General features: G+C 32.2%; 1 protein-coding gene across 2 annotated transcripts in view; it reads right to left on the reverse strand.

The window, feature by feature from the left end:
• The window catches only part of LOC131846761 (uncharacterized), a 268899-nt gene that overhangs the window by 201304 nt on the left and 47948 nt on the right, over positions 1 to 19647 (reverse strand). Inside the window, exon 1 of one of the 2 annotated variants that reach the window (XM_059196154.1) lies at positions 1020 to 1355. The exons of the other annotated variant lie outside the window; for it this stretch is intronic. The gene's annotated coding sequence lies outside the window, so the exon portion shown is untranslated. Of the gene's footprint in view, positions 1 to 1019; positions 1356 to 19647 lie in introns of those variants that run through there. 2 annotated transcript variants of the gene reach the window in all.

The raw sequence follows: 19647 nt of genomic DNA on the forward strand, positions 1-19647 counted from the left end.
AATCGCCTATTAGTAAAGTAATATACATCTTGTATATATTTGGTAATAATATGATGATTAGATGAATTTATATATTTATATATATGTTCAATATTTTCTTAAATATTTTTGCTTTATTCATTATCCATCTATTGCATATTATCACAGTATTACTAATACAAGAATATATTATTTTTGTATTGATTTTTTACACTAACTAGGAATTAAGATACTTAGTGTTTTTTTTTAATGCTAATATTCACTTATATACCTAAAATTTCTATAAAAAGTATTCATAGTTTCAATGCCTTTATTACTTTAAATCCTAAGTACCTAGAAGATAAGTACAGTTAAAGTACTTATCTTCTAGGTACGTAAAAACATACAGTTAAAATAAAATATTAATAAGCAGCACTAGGCCTAAACAAAATGTAAAGTTTTAGTAATTAAATTTTTTTCTTAAATTTTGATAATAATTATTAATATAATTATTTTTTGAGTATTTATATTTCTAATAAATTATGATATTTATGTCTGAAAAAAAAAATCAACAGCATGTTTACAGATTATTTTTCAGATCAAATGCTATTGTTTTTGGGGTTAAACTGTCGATTTGACAGATGTCAAATTGACATATAGTTCATACCTATGTTTATGGAGTTATAATTCTGTGCTGCTGTCAATATACTTCATAAAACTACTGGTCGTAGGATCTGTATACCTAGGTTATTTAGTAATAAGTGAATAACTTAATTCCTATATAATGAATTAAAACCTATCTAAGTATAATTAAATATTTACGTAAGCATTCTACAAATCGATATTTTTTTTATTTATTATGAAACAGAATTAAACAACGTTGTAAACTAAAATTTTGTTTTATTACTAGGTAATTTAGTAATAACATATTGTACTTATATATAGGTTTCAAGAAGTAAAACTACCATTCTTACATACGTATTATCTCTAACATATTCCACATAACAAAACATTGTACTTGTTTTTATACTTTCATCATTATTCGAACAGCCACCACCTACCTTTCACGTATTTCCAAATATATTCCCCGGCCGTCGATATGTTCCTCAGTTTGCCGAAATAAAAACAAGACGTTCAAAGTCACAAGTTCACTCTCTTCAAACAGTCCACTAGCACAGTCCTGATAATACAGGGTTAATGGTAAAAAGAAAAAAAAATCCAGAAGCAGTTCCACTGTTATCGGCAACTAAAAGTTGCCGACTTACTATCAGCAGGTAAGTACGCAATTAGCATTCAGTGCACAGCACGTGGTCGATACAGCAGCAAACGGTCCAGGCGATACGACCTTAGCGCGCCAAACAGAGGGACCGACTGAAACACATCGTCTCACCACTACACTCTCAGCAGTCAACGCATCAACAGGTGAAAACGCAACAGTGTGATATCAAGTGAACTCGTATACGACCCTTGTGTGGAGGTTACTAAGGTGAAGCGTGTGTGCATGTGTGTGTGAACTATTTTGCTCGTGTGGGCAGATTTATTGCGCGGTTGCCGTGTGTGCGCATGTACAGGTGATCCATTATTGTGTTTGTAAGTACTTACACGCGGTCACATGTCATGTGCGCATGTGTGTCGCCTACCTGTTGTGCCCCCGCAGTTATCAGTTTTATACTTCTTTTAGGGTTGAAGAAAAATATATTATTTTTCAGATGTTTATTTTGCTTGTGATGTTTGTCATGTCTGTTTTATTTAACAACATAACAATCATACGAGTTATTTATTCACGATGATGTTAAGTGGTCATGTATGTGATGGAGATATTCAGTGGATAATGTAATATAATGTAACCTTATTTACATTACATCTGAGTTGTATATATGACATGAATGTCACTAAGGAGTAGTAGAACAGTACTAATTTGCATGTGATTGATTAAACTTTTTCATTTCAGCCAATGTGCCTAATACGGTTCTTTACTCCATTATATTGTAATAAACTTCGCCTTTAAATAATATACATAATATATGACAATACGCAAAATAATGTAAAAAAAATCCAACATATAAATCTGTTAAACTTAATATTATTTATTAATTACTAACATTGCGCCTACGCCTTAGACGTCTCGCAAGCTAAAATGTGGTGTATACAATTGGACAAGGGTTGTTATTTCAGTATCTTGTAAATTAAATCTTTACTTAATACTACTTTATTCTGTGATGTCGGGAATGAAGAATCGTCTATAAACAAAACAAGTTGTTTCTCAACAGAAATAAATTAAATAAAGAAAGAAAAGTCATTTTATAGTTTGTTCAGGTTACACTCCCTTTATTTACATTAATTTTGTCCAATTGACTTTATATTATTGAAATTAATCTTTTGTATATTATTATATATATTTATATGGTAAAGTTATGAGAGAGAGCTGTAATCTAGTGGTATACTACCCCAATTTCAACTGAAGTGTCGGAAGTTCCAATCTGGACGACAACAAACAAGAAAAAACAATTTTTTGCCGTTTTATATCTGACTTTCAGATGACGGAAACGCCGATTATAAACCAAATTAATAAGAGCAAAGAAAAGTAACCTCGCTCTGGCACATTCAATAATATCCAGTGAAATGTTAACATGTCCGGTGTTGCGTTCACCACGACGTCGACAATGCATCCGACTTTCCCATCTAGGATATGATTCGTGAAGGGAAGGGAAGCGGATTGAGTCAATCAAGCAATGAGGTCAAGAGGTCCCATTGCTAGCAGAGATCCGTAGAGAGAGAGTAGTAGTCAACATTCCCGCGGTCCTCCCTGGACCATCATAGGTAATTCCTAGGAAACTTGCTACGATGGGCTTATTAGCCTTTCTATTCATTCTATAATCGTCCACTAGTGCCCGCCACTATTACCATATACATTAAAAAAAAATAAGCTATACTATAATAATATTGTTACTATCTAATATTATAAAGTCGTTTTTTTAAGTTCTACTGTTCGTCGTGTAGTTCAGTGGTAAAAAGGGGAATAAGGATTAAAACGCTAACAGTAAAGTTCTAATCCAATCGTTTTAGTGTTGGATAGCCCATTTATATAAGAAACTGAGAACAATGTTACAAAAACCGCGAAAAGGTGACGCAGATGAAGTTCGACAAATTATTCTATAAAATCATGTTTCCTAGATCTTGTTTCAATAAAATAATATCGTATAAAATATCTCTTTAACCTATTAAATGTCTGTTGTGGACATGTTTACTAGCTATATTTATTAACTTGACCGGTCAATGTGTAGCAGAACATCGGCGGATTTCCGTTGATTCTAAATTATAATATTATGTTAATTAAAATCAAGGATAAGTAGATATTGGATCAGAATCATAAAAATCATTAGAACCGTTAGATTTGAGAAAAATATACATTCACATAATAATTTTTACGTAAATTAAAATATAATCATAGATAGGTGACTGTTGAAACAGACATCTGACTATGGGAAAGTCAATGTATCAGTAAAATATATTTTAAATATTCTCGGTCTAAAAAAATATTTCTTAATTCATGGATTCGGTAAATTCATTCAAAGTAAAAGTAGGGATAGATTTATAAATGTCATTGTATTCATTAAATAATTATTGAAACTAACGTGAATAGGTAAATATTTTAATTATCACAAAATTTAATCGTATGATAAAATAACATTCATTCCATATTTTGGTTAACATTAAATTTATCCATCTATTCATCCGGTGTTACAACCATACCAATTACTGCTTTGACCTTTTTAGTAGTTTTTGACTCGTGTCATTCCGTAATGTATACTAATTAATGTATGATATATTTGTTCAAAAAATTTCCGAGAATTTCCCACCCAGACGTATCACTCATATAACATCTGTGCATGTGTGTATAAAATCAACCTTCTGCACTTAGTGAACTTTGTACAGCGTAAGGTCACGGATGTTTAGCAGTAACACAATAGTTAACATCTCGTGTCACCTTGACGTAAACGCAAAGACATTGTCACAATAGTTTCAATATCGTAACAACTTAACTATACATTGTGGTAATCGTAATTCGCTTTTATGTCACACACTATAGTAACTACAATCCAATATTTAATGAGCGTGTTTTATGACGTTATAAAGAAAATCCTTCTTTAAGTATAAAAATGTTAGATTCACGATCAGCTGTACATGACATATAACTCTAAACATTTGACATTTAGTACTCAGTTTTAAAGATACACCAAATGTACATAAAACCTACTTGCTCGCAATTATTTGTCGTGACTCGTCTATTATTATTGTAATTTGCACCTAATCAGATGTAAAACTAGATTGATTATCATCTATACGAGTCATTCGAGAGTTGATTGAGGCTCTTTTGTTGGTTTGTTCTCCGAGACAATTCGTCCTATTGTTGACAAGTTTTGAAGGTATTGTGTTTGATTATTGTTATACTTTGGTCCACGCCTCCAAATGTTTTTGTTATGATACAATTATGTAACACGTTTGGTTGTCTGTCAATTGTTTCAGGTTTCTATTGCTCGTCTCGTTTGTTCGTATTTATAACACTGTTTTAATGCGGATTACTATACGTAAGAACACAAAGTGGCATCACTCCTTTTCATCTCCAAGATTCCTTTTATGACAAGAGGCGAGGAACAAAACAGAGATCAGAGAAAAGGCAAAGCTCTGTGCAATCCTTCTAACTATTACGGATGTGAACGAGAAGTGGCAAATCACATTCCAAATTAGCACATATGTTACTATTTCCTTGAATTCATACAGGTTCCTTGGGATACTACTACATTATGTTATCTGTGCTACTACTAATACTATTAGATATTTATACCAAACAGTGTTCTTTTTATGTACTTGGAATGACAATCAAGCGGACGGTGCACCTGATGGTCAGTGGTAACCAACAATACACATGAGCAGTTCATAGTTCTGCTCATGTATATTGGCACCCGCGATCCCGCTAATGCATTGCCATTCTGTAGAACCAAGATCTGTCATTCCAATTATCCTGCAATTTCTTGCCTCACCCTTTAACCGCAATAAAGTTTACGCAGCAAGCTGCTTGTCGGCTGAAATAGATGACACGCAGACGACTTCATAGAAAGAATACCTTGGCAGATCTTAAAACGTTGTATTTTTCATATTTTTACTCTTTATTACAAAGTAACAAATGTACAAAAAGCGAGCAGCGTTCACTACAGCTAATCTTTAGGTAGAAATAGAAAGCGTTGTAGGGCAGTAATGCCGAAAAACTGTGATAATAACACTATATATATAAGAGACTAAATAATATCTATGTACGTATATAACTAAATTATATAAATTAATACATAGATATATGTTGTTCTAGTATGACTCAAAGTAATAAATAGAAACACCGTTTCGAAACCGACCCGTAAACAAACATTGTATTACGCTGTAAATTAACGATTAGTAACAAAGCGTGTTAATAGAAAATAACAGTACCTCACTATAATCTAAACGGTCTTAGCTCAGCTTCTGTTAAGAGGCGAGCCTTTCATGTTGTCTAAATAGATATTACTAACACGCATAGGTTCACAGCGGCAATAGATAATGCAGTGGTATCTCGACAGATGAATCACACAAGACTATATTATTATCTATATATCTGTAAACATATAACTTGAAACAGATATGACTAAGAGATCAAAGTATATAATATAAACCTTTATTACGAAAAAAAATATATCTATGTATTTGTAACAGTTATCTAGTACCCATAATACAACCTTTAGCTAGCCTAACTTGGGTCTATATGGCGATGTGTGAATTGTCCTGAGATTATTATTATAGCTACCTCCCTGGTAGATAGAAGCATCAATTACAAACTAAATTAATTGGATTAATAGCCTCAACTTCAACCTTGCTTTTTTCGGCTTTTTTATAACACAGAGGTGGTCAAGAAGCATATGGCCCATCTGAAGGTAAACGGTAGCTTATGGACGTCAGAAACATCGGATTTAAATATGCCAAGCTAAAAGATGGCTTGTTAAGATTTCACCACGACATTTAGTTGGGAATGCCTCTGGCTATCCCATCCTGAATAACAGTAGTGAAGGTACATTTGTATCATTTTACAGTAATGCTATAAATGAAAATCAAATCAAAAATCATTTATTCATGTGCCATTTTAGCCGCTTATGTTTTTGTATATTATTATACATTTTCCCCCTACCGTCCAGTTCTGTATACAGTTTCAATTGAAATTAACTGGCAAGGAACTCATTTTTAATTTCTTTTTTTTTAAAGCCAGTTTATTTACATTATGCATTTAAATAGGTATCTATGTCTAACATTAAATGATAATCCCGTGCATGAACAAGTATTGCGACGTTTGTCATTCAATTATTATTACATAATGATTACAGAATTCCAAGATTCTCTCTAAATATTAATATTAATACAATAATATGCAGGAATATAATCAATATATGATTTATATCTGCTGAAAATACATATGTAAAAGTTAATAACAACCTTGTTTATTATACATGCTGCTTAATAAGGCTGTATCGTAACCTCTTCGAGCGCAAATATTTACATGCGTTTTAATTAAGAAACAACAGTAAGGAGAATGTAGTTATAGACAAGCTCGACAAACAACTACGAAAGTAGTATTATTAGTAATCTCTTTAAAGTACAGCAAAATAAGATATTAAGCCTGCCTCTATAAAAATGTTAAATTTTATTTATTAAAAATATATTCCGATACAATAATTTGTTAATTATTAAAAAAATTACTACAACTTAATTTTCGAATTGAAATGTATGATGTACAGTATCGCCAAATTAGTTCTTTTTCATTTATTACCGAAACTGAAAAAATCCAATTCTAATTTTGAGTCCAATGAGAACATTTATTAAAATCGAAGCAAACAAATCAATTTCTAATTATAAGTCAAAGCTTATTGAATTCGAAGCCTAAAGTTCGATCAAACTCTAGAATTGTCTTCTTACCTTTTGAATTGCAACGCAATAGACAGCATTGCTGCTTTGCGGCAAAAACGAACGGTGGTATCTACAAGCTATTTTTACTTAGGCGAGTTATACAATACTCTACTGCCGGGGAAAATAAGGATACCATAACTATAAAGCATTTCGTAGCTCACCCACCGCTCGGCCATAGCCGATGGTATTCTTGTTTTAATTTATGCAAGCGCGCAATTAAGGCCGTGTTCCCACTAGCACAATGGGTGCGCGGGCGCAGATGCGACAATTGTGCCCGCAAACTGGGCTATCTGCATCGCTACAGGCCGCGACCTGTCCAGTCTCTGCGCAGATATCGGTGCCGACCGCTTTGGGAAAGGGAAAAATTATATTTCGTTACGCAATCCACTGTCGGCTTCCTGATGTGGACACCTATCGTGGTTTTGTAGATAATTTCAATGGCAAATTTAGCAAAGCTGACGGCATGCCTGGTTTTAAATAGTAGCAATATGCCTTTATATCCTGCAATTGCGCTCTCTTCAACTTAAATACTCCAAAGTAATGTGGTATAGTAAATTACTAGATCAGCAAAGCCGTCAAATTTCGAATGTTAAATTCAGACTATATTTTTTCAGAACGTAACATTAGAGACATTCAATCAAAATTATTTGAAGTTGATTAGTACTGGAAAGATTAGACGATGGATTGTTACATTAGACTGCGAAAATTTCATATATATAGAAAAAAATAACCGGGTAACAGCTGAACCCACAGATTTCTTATTTCGTAGTAGAATCTTAATAAAAATATAACGGCATCTTCTCTATTATAAATTCTAGAACTGGTCACTTCGCCAGTACGTTTAACTAAGTAGGGACCCAATTCTCATTGTTCGACTAATTGTCAAATAAAAAATGCAGAGTTCGCATTCAGATCAGACGAGAATGACAGATAAAATAACATCTCTGCATCTTGATTTATGTGTACATATCAAGAGCACCGCTTATAGGTAGCCGCTGGGGCACTGCTAAAGATTGCTCCTTATCTGCGCGACGATAAATCTCCGAGCAGGAAGCGCCAGCGATGAAAAATGTAGCGGCGGTCACCCGATGCAACGTCGTGATGATACGTATAGTTGCCTCTGAACGATTTATTGGTTGTAAACGAGATTACGGGTTGCAACTAGTTTTATTATATTTATACGTACAATTAGAAAAAATCACGGGAACTCACCACGTTTTGTTTATTATTAGTTCCCGATATTTCGACAGAGTTTCAACCGCCATGATCACGGGTAAGCTGAGGAGCGGGTAGATGGTAAACAAAATATTTTATGAGCAGTCGTATTATCTATTGAAAGTTGCTCGAACAAAATCAATAAAGTTAAAATTAAAAGTAAAAATTTCTCATGATTTTTCCTAATTGTACGTATAAATTATGACGCGTCAAATTTAAAATTGTATAATAATATTGTATTTTATTTGTGTTATTGAATAATATAAGATAGCTTAAAATTATCTAAAAATTAGAATAAATAGTTCAATCCAGGTTTTCAATCGGTTTTCAAGCCAAATGTTTTACGGAATAATCAGGATAAATCGAGTGCCATTGAATTATATCCTTAAACATAATTATTAATTAATTCACATTCATTGTTATAATATGTTATTGCCGCGTAACCAAACGCCAATGTTGTTCTTTTTTTATTGAGTAGAATGTATATAAATAATAATATAAAATAATATAATTTTATATTTGCCTAATTAAAATCTAGCGAGAAAAAGAGGAAAATATTTTTATGACTTATTCTTAAATTCTGTTTTATATATCTACCGATTGATTGCTGATATTATAATTTGTATTTATTCAGAATTCAAAGATGTAAACTTTTGCATCCCAAATTATATCACAATTGTGCTATATAAAAATGTAAATAACTACCCACGGAAGGACTTACGGAACAGCTGAAGGCCAATTCCTGCATGATACGACTTCAGTCTGAAAGAAATGCTTTTATTCTCATAAGGAAAGTGCTATTTCTCAAAGGGTAATTCTTTTTTCAGTATTATAATTTTTATAGTCATCTATTTTAAAAAGATGTATAAGTATAAGTAGAAATAACATTTTCCGTTATGTTACAATCAGTTCTATCAATTACTTCCTATTAACAAAACTAACAACAACTTGTTCGTACTTTGTAATAACCTATATAATTTGAATATCTACTTATCAACGCACACATAAAGCAATGTCACAACAATATAATATCGATAAATGTGACAGAGTATTGCATTAAATATATACTTGTATTGATAGATTTATAGGTTCAGTATTATAATTTAAGCTGTTTGTTTGTAGAGCACAAATACATGCGACGTTAGACTTATGTTAACATAAGCTCAAGTAACGTAAATGTACACAATGGAATATGATCTTTGTTTTTAATGACTAAGAAACTAATAGGGTTGAATATGGCTTGGCGTTTAGTCGTTTCGGGTCGGTTAGAGCGGTCGGAGAGCGAAGGTCGTTGAAGGTTGGCGCGCTTTTCCGCGATCAACGGCACTAGATAAAACAAGATGGCGGGAGCGGCGCGTGCGCAGGCCGTGTTTACTGGCGGTGTTTAAAATGCTGCTGGTATTGTTTATGATCTCTTATAGTTTCACTTTATTATATCTTATAGAGAGTTTTAATCTCCATACGTTATATCGTAACGCGATGCTTCCCTTGATTTACTTTTTATGAGATATAATAAATTTGAAATATCAGATCGCCTAACATTTTTTATTTCAAGGTTATTTATAAACAATAAGTAATCTAGAAATTATAAAAAAAATCTTACATAATGTGTATACAAAATCTTTGGCATATGTGAGTCTGGTCATGTGAGTACTGAAGTAAAAAGCACTGGGAGGATAAAATTTATTTAGTGCTTCCAGGACAGTAATGGTTCCGAATCGCCAGATAAAGAGTCGATTGGAAGAAGTTAGTAGCTTTGCGTATTCAGGCTAAACTAAATAAAATTTGGCTAAATTTGTCCCTTTATTTAGATAAGTTGTTTACAAAGTAGTAAAGGTTAATTTACATTGACAACTAGATACAGTTCTAGTTGTCAATGTAAATTAACCTTTACTACTTTGTAAACAACTTATCTAAATAAAGAGACAAATTATTATTATGTAGTTATGAATATGAAATTTAACACATAATTAACAAAGCGTCATTTTATCGACCAGCTTTAGTCAAGTTATAAATGTGCTTTTAATCCTACGATACTTCGGCACGAGCGGACAGCCGATACTATTATGAATTTTCTCAACTACTTCACTAGTATAACGGGTTCGATTACAAAACGTGATATTTTTAATTATACAATATATTTTCCGGGCAAAGTTCATGTCGAGACTAATAAATGTTTATAAGTACTTGAATAACTCATGAACCTCTTGATTATTAATTTAATTGCAGCAGGTAACAATAATATTGCTTACAAAAAAAAACGCATATATATCTTACAGATTTATATACATATTATACTAGATGTAAACTGCGACTTCTGCTGTTTTTTTTATTTAAAAATATCTTAAGTTCCCACTTTTGTCAATTAACCTTCATGTCAAATTTTATTAAGATCCCTTCAATAGTCGTAAAAAGATGACAAGCAAACATACAGTCATATATACGAGTGTTAAAACCACAAGGTCCTAAGGATACTATAAACCAAAACACTACACTCGTGTATATAAGGTTTATTGGTCGGTTTCAAATACAGGTACAGATACAAAAATATTACAAATAACATATGAGAAATCAATAAAACAAAACATTAGCGCGTTTCAATTTTGTTACATCGCCATCTATTGGCGTTGAATGCAAACACTATTGTTTCACTGATTATTATCTATTTAAACATTAACAACGAGTACATAGGTATACACATTTGCCTTTACCCGCGCTTCATATATAAAATCATACCAAATTTCATTGCGCTCCGGTCAGCCGTTTAGTTGTGAAAAGTGAAAAACAAATGTGTAAAAGCCACTTGATGAATACAATTTTGCTTTTATTATATCACATAATAATACTTTCCAATTAAGAGACTAATAGTTGTCCGCAAAAAAAGACTAATAGGAATAAAAGGAAGAATTTTTCTGTTCTACCTGACTTCAAAATGATACCTACTACTTTCCGAATGTAAAACCGTAAATTGAGAGTAATGATGATTGATAATATTCGCCAATATTAATTATTTATGTAATTGAATGGCAAATAACAAGAAAATTCCTTATGAAAACAACATTTATTGGGCGTTATTATAGCCTGCTTTGTAAACGCTGATTTAATTATAAATTGTTCCGTTCAACTTTCCCTGATTTTATCTCAACCCCAAGGATAGTGGCTCGCTCTCAATCAGATTATACGAAAACAGTAGCAGCTGAAGCGAGAAAGCATTATCCCATACACGGTCTTGGTCTGTTCACCTTGTCTTTTAGCGTACCTTTATGTCTTATATATTAAATTCACCGTCACAATGTTAGTTACCATGCTTCGAAAATGCTTGACCGATTTTTACGAAATTTTTTTGAAATTTGCCAGATCAGCTAGTAATAAATAAATATTCATACATAATATCATGACTACTATCCCAAACTAAGTGTAGTCAGAGGAACTGTCAATTGTCGACATTATGGTGAACGCAGACAGTCGACAAAAAACTGACCACAAAATTAAAAAAAATTCAAATTCAATTTGAATTTTTTTTAATTTTGTTGTCAGTTTTTCTCAGATCAGTTAGTAATAAATAAATATTCATACATAATATCATGACTACTATCCCAAACCAAGTGTAGTCAGAGGAACTGTCAATTGTCGACATTATGGTGAACGCAGACACACAGATCTATTGAAGTAGAGCAGCAAAATAAAAGAAAAATGAATTAAAATTAAAAACATAATTTGTAGAATAACATCTGGTATTCTTAAACATTTTAAGCTTAATTAAATAAAATATAAATAACAAATTTGTGTGACAATTTATTATTAAGATATATTATTACTTTATGTCTCATTATTGAAATTCTAATTTCAGTACAAAAATTTGTTTACGAGTACTGGGTTCCATAAACTCAATCGTCGTATTAATTGCACTTGATAGGTTTTTTATGGTTCAGTGGAAACTCTAGGTCCAAACGCATTGTTATCGAAAACTTGAGACCTTGTTGATGTAAAAGTAGAATGGTCAGTAGTTACATTTCACGCAGTTCAATGGTAATTTTAATGGTAACTGTAGAGACTGTAAGTTGATATATAAAGAATTTTATTTAATATTTCTGATTACCGAATAGAAAAAATAAACCTTAAATATATTAATATTAAAAGAGACAATTATATGTCTATGCATCAGTATGATTGTTTGTATCGGTCTGGGTGTTTTCTATGTATTATATGTATGTATTTACGAAAAAAATATATGTCTATGTATTAGTATGAGTTATCTAGTATCCATAACACAAGCTTTATATAGCTTAACTTGGGTCTAAATGGCGATGTGTGAATTGACCTGAGGATGCTCGCTAAAAGTATAATAAAAAGGGAAAAGAAAAAAAAAAAAAAAAGGGGATAGGGAAATGAAAAAAAAAATTGCCGAATTATGACAAAAAGTGAACTGTGAAATTAAACAAAACCTGGACTATAACAAATAGTGAACTTTGAAAATAGTGTTAAAATAAGATTTCATATAATTGTATATGCAGTGTAAGAATTCATAATGTGTATTGTTACATTATGAATTCTTACATTGCACAATGTAATGAAAACTGTGAAATTAGTAGTACTGTAAGATTTATATAATTGTATATGCATATTGGTAAATCTAATCCTCCAAATAAAGATGGGTGACACTGCATGTTGTCAACTCACCCGGCCGGCCAGCGGTGGTTCTGGGCCAGACGGATAAGGTCTGCCTCGGTGTCACTGTTAGGCAAATTGTAACATCTATCGATATCGATTCAGGTGTGTTTATATTCCTCTGGTTATAAGAAAATGCCATAGCCTAGAGACATATCATTGTCAGGATATATGTCAAGAGCATTTTTGAAATTATTGCATAATACACATAATCAGTATACTTGGTCACCGTCCAAGATTATAATAGTCTTAGTATTGCACAAATCAAATAACTTAATCTGTTATTACAAAATGTTGCGCACAATGAAATGTTATAACTCACAGTAATTTTAATTAAAATTCTTGTGTCTAATTATAAAATATTGTTAATATATTTATTCATAATAATCTAAATTGCGTAATAATATTAAAAAAAATAATACTCAAAAGCGTTAAATATATGTATAAGCAACCCCGAAAGACGTCGAAATGTACTTTAAAAAAATCGAAGTAAGTAAGTAACAAATAATATAAAATAATAATCTAATCAGCCGATAATAATAAAAATAACTCAGAATAACTCACACACCGTTGTTTAAACAGAAATTATACTGTAGGTAGTAACCAATTGTTAGAAATAGTTAAATACATTTTTTGAAAACAATACACAGAAAACACCCAGATCAATTCAAACAATCATGAATCCAAATGTGACGGATTCGAATTTTTAGCCATCAGAAGGAAAGAATGCGAAACCGCTGTACCACCGGGGTCGTTATTAGTTGTATATAATTAATAAAAAAATACATACTGTTACGACAGTCATCGGACGGTTTGGTCAGAAGCATTGTAGCATAATATAACAAAATGTGGGTATGCAAAACTTGACACACTCACATTTTGCTATATTTAAGGTGATGTGCAAGATTACAGCCATCCTTTACATTAATTTTGTTTGTATGAAATATGTGTTTCCTGTACCAGACAGTCAGAAATATAAATTGGCCCAGAAAAGATTTTTTCTTAGTGTTTGCCATATTTGAACTCTTAATGAGTTGGTGTTGGATGTAGTTCAGTAGTTAAACGCTGTAAGCTACGACGCTCACTTAGATAGAATGATTTCAAATCAAATCAAATCAAAATTCATTTATTCATGTCGAACATTGTAACCGCTCATGAGCGTAAAATTTTTTGTAGTCCTACTTTTTCCATACCATCCAGTTCAATATACAGATTCAATTGAGAAGAACTGGCAATATATTCAACTGAATTTCTTATTTTGTGCTATGAATAGCAAAGTATAGTCCATAAGATCCTTTAAATATCCTAGTAAGCACAATATAATAGGATTGCAGGTGAACCCAACGGAAACCCAAATCAGCCATATTTCAATTTTGCCAGAGCAGCGTGAAATTGCCTCGCGGTTCAGAGTCATAACGAGTAATTACCTCCCAATTATCACCGGACAAGGGCCCGTAGCCGCCGTAAACAAGACGATGAGCGCTAGCTGATAGTAATTATCGATAGTGCAACACTAATTGTGTACCAGATATCGGTGCCATCGATTGACGTGCAAATGACTATAAGAGACTATAGATAAGATGGTATATGTAATACTTATATGTAGCTACACATATAATAAGTATGCGCATCACGGCCTAATCGTAAACAATGGGCTACAAAAACATCCCATATGGTTGTAGCCTACTCATGCATAAACGAAATATATCCTTAGCAAAGAATACATTCTAACCAGAGAAGAAAAAAACCACGGTTTCTAAGAATATCAACCTTCAATTCTTGTCCCTGATGGATCTAGGTAGCGTACTCTGAAAAAAGGCGAGCACAATAGATCTAGGTAGGTTGCAGTGCCACAGGACTAAGAACGTGACCCGATCCTCCTGAATAAAAAATATATAGCTGTATGTAGAAAGTCGTAAAAATCTGGCCGACACCAAAACAAATATACACATATGTCAATTTACATTTCTAGCTGTCTCTCCGTTGAAATATACGTGGATATCAAACTATATAATGCATACTATGTCAGGTAAACGATTACTTAGTCATATGTTGTATATGAGCACAGTGTTATTCAGATTTCTAAGTTAGTATTTAATATAAAGGTCAAAATTATATATAGACATTTCCACAATAGTTCTTGTTTTTATATTCAAACTAATCTAATACTGTTGCATTGCAGACCAGTACTACTTTATTAAGCAAATGCGAACGAGTGCAGAGAGCAAGCACACTTATCTCGCAGAAGGACTTATGGATCAGCTGAAGACTAGTTTCTGCCTGACAGGTACTGTGCTTCTTACTGCAAGTCGTTCGGTTGCATGAATATTCCATTAAGCCATTGGTTTGGCCTTGGCTATTAACTAATATTCTATACAACAGAAAAGTCTATGTAAGCCTTTACTGTTGTACAGAATTTTAATTTTGTCAACTCATGCATATGTATGTAATATAGCATACAGTAAATAGTCGTTTGAAAGACAGAAATTGGTAATTTTATAATGCAAGGTAACTTTATGAACATTTGTTTTTATACTGTACCAGTATAAACAAAGTTAAAAACTAAACTAAAAGTTGTAAACTGTAAATTTAATTGTGAAAAGGTTTAGTTTAATTACATATCAATATTTAAAACAAAAATCACTTACCTTGATAATCTTGAGTATTGCAAACACGACGAGTAACTCTTCTTCTCATAATTCCTCCTCCTCCTCCTGCATGAATGATGACTGCGTGACATACATACATACCTGAAAATTTAATAATAATTTATTCCATATGCTTAATGTATTAATAAATTAATAATAATAATAATCCTGGACAATTCACACCGCGTCATCTAGCCCCAAGCCAAGCAACGCTTGTGTTAGGGGCCCTAGACAACTGATACAAGTACTTAGATTTTTATGTAAATTATTCATAGAAAATATCCGGATCAATATTTATTTATTTATTATCAATTATACTGCGAGGAAACGAACCCACGACCACCAAAAGTAAAGCAGTGAGCTAATCTGCTAGACCACCGTGGTCATCAAATGATTTAAAACTAGAAATATATATAACTGGTTAATGATGTGATTTGTTAATTTATATATTGCTGTAATAACCTTTAACTGTAACAAAGATATCATGTATTTCAAATAATTAATAACTCAGTCAATTATATTAACGCAAAACAAAAAATATTATAATCCAAGGAAACCTAATGTACACTCTACCATATAACTTAAAGCCTGAAAAATTATTGTAATAGAATTTAGTTATTATCGAATTATATCTAAAATAAATATGACTATATATATATATATTTGCATCTTCGTATATAAAAGAGTTCAACGTGCTTCTGCGCTATCAAAATATTTATAATATGTTCTCTAGACCAAAGATATCAGTTAATATTAGCTATAATCAATTTCATGTAATGCATTATTGTATAAATTATAAAAATTATGCTCCACTAATTTGGAACTTCATTGAATTTCGAATAGTCTAAATTAAATTATATCTAAACGTAATATTATGTATATTTTACAACGGCACGCACGATATCTAATAGCTAACAACGACATAAATTTCAAAGCCACATGTAAAAATTAAATTAAAAACCATTCTTCCCGCTTTCTAAGATAATTTATCTTGTAACATTAACATAATCATTATCCATTGCATATGTTAGAAGGTAGATAAAGATAGTAGCGAAGTAGTTGTTCTAATGTTCAGTAATACGAAATGGAATCGAAAATGGCAACCGCTAACAGTAAAGTAGCATGTTTACAATAGCTACCAGCATAAATCCACACCTCCAAACAACAAAACATCTATGAAAGTGGTTCGATGTAAATGGTCATCGCCCACAGTGTTGTCAGATAACGGCATTGATTTAGTAAAATGAATAATACCTAAAATTCGGTTCTTGAAGAAAATCTCCACATAAAGTTCTGTATTCATTGTGACCATTTAAAAAAATAATTTTAGGAAGAATACAGAACTTTATGTGGGGATTTTCTGCCTTTTTTGGAACCATGACAATATACCGTACTTTAGTACAAGCTTAGATAGTTATCTTCTTATTTTCTTAGTCCCCTATTAAGACTTGTTAATAACCCCCACTTCTCCATAACTCAAATTTCTTCCGCCACAATTCCCAATCGCCAATGTATGAACATTTCTTCATCCCAAATTTCCCTATCGCTAAGAAATCCCCCAATTTTGGGGTAAACCTTCTAATCTGGCATCACCGATCACCCAACAGCACTCTCATTATAAGATAACCAGCCCCGCCGCAATTGGAGTGTACGCTATCGGCAAGATCCCTTTCCACAGACTCAATAACAACTGCCATTTTAAAACGGCAGAGCTGTAAAAGCGCTTGTATCTAGAGTATACCTTGCCAGCGCAAAATGTTCATCAATTCCATTCAGATAGAGAAAATTACTTGACTTTTTAATTTGTTTGGATTGCAACTCGATCGCAGCGTTATCCGCAATAGATGGTAATCCAGATAAATGCGAAAGTAGATGGTAATGTGCTAAAGTGGGCGTGCGAGGGTAGCACTGAATTTGTTTTCTTGCAATTGACCCGAGAGCGGTGAACTGAGGCTGACCATTATAAAATCTAATCTCACTTCTGTGTGGGTCGCCGCCAGAGTGTTTTTATTTTTAATTTATGTTAGCAATAATTATGTTATGAAGCCTAAAGCTATACAGATATTGACATCTTTGTGAATAGTCGATAAGTTATTATAATTTGATTTTGTATTAAATGAAGATATTAAGTAACTACCAAATTATTTATGTTTAACATAAATCAAAAAGGTTTGTTTTGTAATTGTTTACAATGGTTTAGAATAGAAAGAACAAACAAATTTTCACATCTTTTAAAAGTTGTTTTTAAGAACTTAAATTCATTAAGATCAGTGACTTGTTAATATAATGTCTATTATTTACGTATATTTATGGATTTCCCATAGAGAATTTGAATGGCAATTGATTACATCGAGCTGAGGTTTCCATAAGAAAATTTATAAGCCTAAACATTATCTATTCAGATCTATATTCTATAACTATTCTTTATAATTTATAGAAACCACGGAACCGATAAGTAAACGGTGGTTTGTGTTGCAGTCATATAAAAAAAATAGAAAGTTTGAACATTTAAATTTTGTTTTTATTTGCGTTTAGGCTGGTTTTCTTAAATTTACAGAGCACACACACACACATATCTAGCGCCAGCCATCAAGACTGAAGCTAAGCAAAGCTTGTGTTATGGGTCTTAGATAACTGATACAAACACATAGTTTTTTTATATAAATACATACTTAACATAGATGAAACATTATTGGTACATATTTGGTACATATACAAACAATCATACTTATGAATACAAGTGTTTATATTGTGTGATTGGAGTGATTCTAAATTTCACGAATTAGATTTTAAACGAAGTTTGTGATTTCTTCGACTTCTTATAAAGGACTTCTCCGCCTTTATATATAAATAAAATACATAAAATGTATTCAAAAATATTAAGACAATAAAATGGCTGCCGGATTTTTCTACATTCCCGCTACACGCGTACAAGGAAAGGGCCCATTACACTGGAGCACAACGCTTACGGAAGCCTAGAATATCTGTGTTTAATGCCATCCACCGCGGATGTCCTGCAATAAACGCCGTTCTGTCAAACATGGCATATTTAAGACCTATCATTGGACAGTGGTATATACCACCGGCATAATTTCCCGCTTCGCAGAGCTGACTGTACAGAAATTAAATTACAGCCATACTCCAGAGAAATTAAATTGTGATCAGAATCACTGTATAAATAACCGCAGTGTGTAGATATATTTACTGCTAAGAATTACTCTACGGACACCAGATATTATTTTACTACTTATCATCTGCATATTTATTATATTCATAAGTAATATAGTACAACATCGGATGTACGAATGACAAAAATGGCTATTACAATATGGTAATTTTATTCAAGTACTAAGGGAGATATAGGCTGTACTATTATATACATATGTAAAGCTTGTGTTTCGGGTACTACATAACTGATACAAGTACATAGATATTTTTTTTCCGTAAGTACATATATATTATACATAGAAAACACCCAGACCCAAACAAACAATCACACTCATAAATACAAATGTTTGTGCCGTGGGACGAATCGAACCTGCAAGCATCGGACGTAAAGCGGTGTGCTAGACCGCTAGACCACCGAGGTCGTCATAATATAATACAATTACTATTAAAAAAAATATTATTTATAGTATTTCTTTATTAGTAATTATGTTCTGTAATTGGTGCAAATAAGAGTATGTGTGAAATATAATTATTGTATTGTAGATTGCTTTACTATCTGATGAACTGGATACGCATTTAATACACCGACGTACTGGTTGAAAGTTCATTTCGAACCGGAATTACTTTGTTTTACATTGCACCATGTCACGAGTCACGATACGGCATCGCTACCGTACTCCTACCATGGTATTACAAGTATTTCTTACTGAGATATAATCTTACACACTCCTCCATTTACTACAACATAATATCATTTATTAGACGTATCTCTAATGCATTCTTTGACCGCTTTCGATCAACTAAGCGGAGTAACTTTCAGCGAGGCTGTGCTAAAGATGGGTAATCTGATAATTATATCGAGATACTGTTACTATGCAGTATACTGCATAGTATTATATATAATATCCTGTAAATAACATTAGCAGTAGACATAAAATAAATATTTACAGCATTTTTATATACCTGTAATGGCAAAGAATTTGACTGCCAACCTGTTGTCGTCTTG

Source organism: Achroia grisella, unplaced genomic scaffold, assembly GCF_030625045.1.
Source record: "Achroia grisella isolate CSIRO2021 unplaced genomic scaffold, CSIRO_AGI_Agris_v1 utg512, whole genome shotgun sequence".
NCBI classification, from domain to species: Eukaryota; Metazoa; Arthropoda; class Insecta; order Lepidoptera; family Pyralidae; genus Achroia; species Achroia grisella.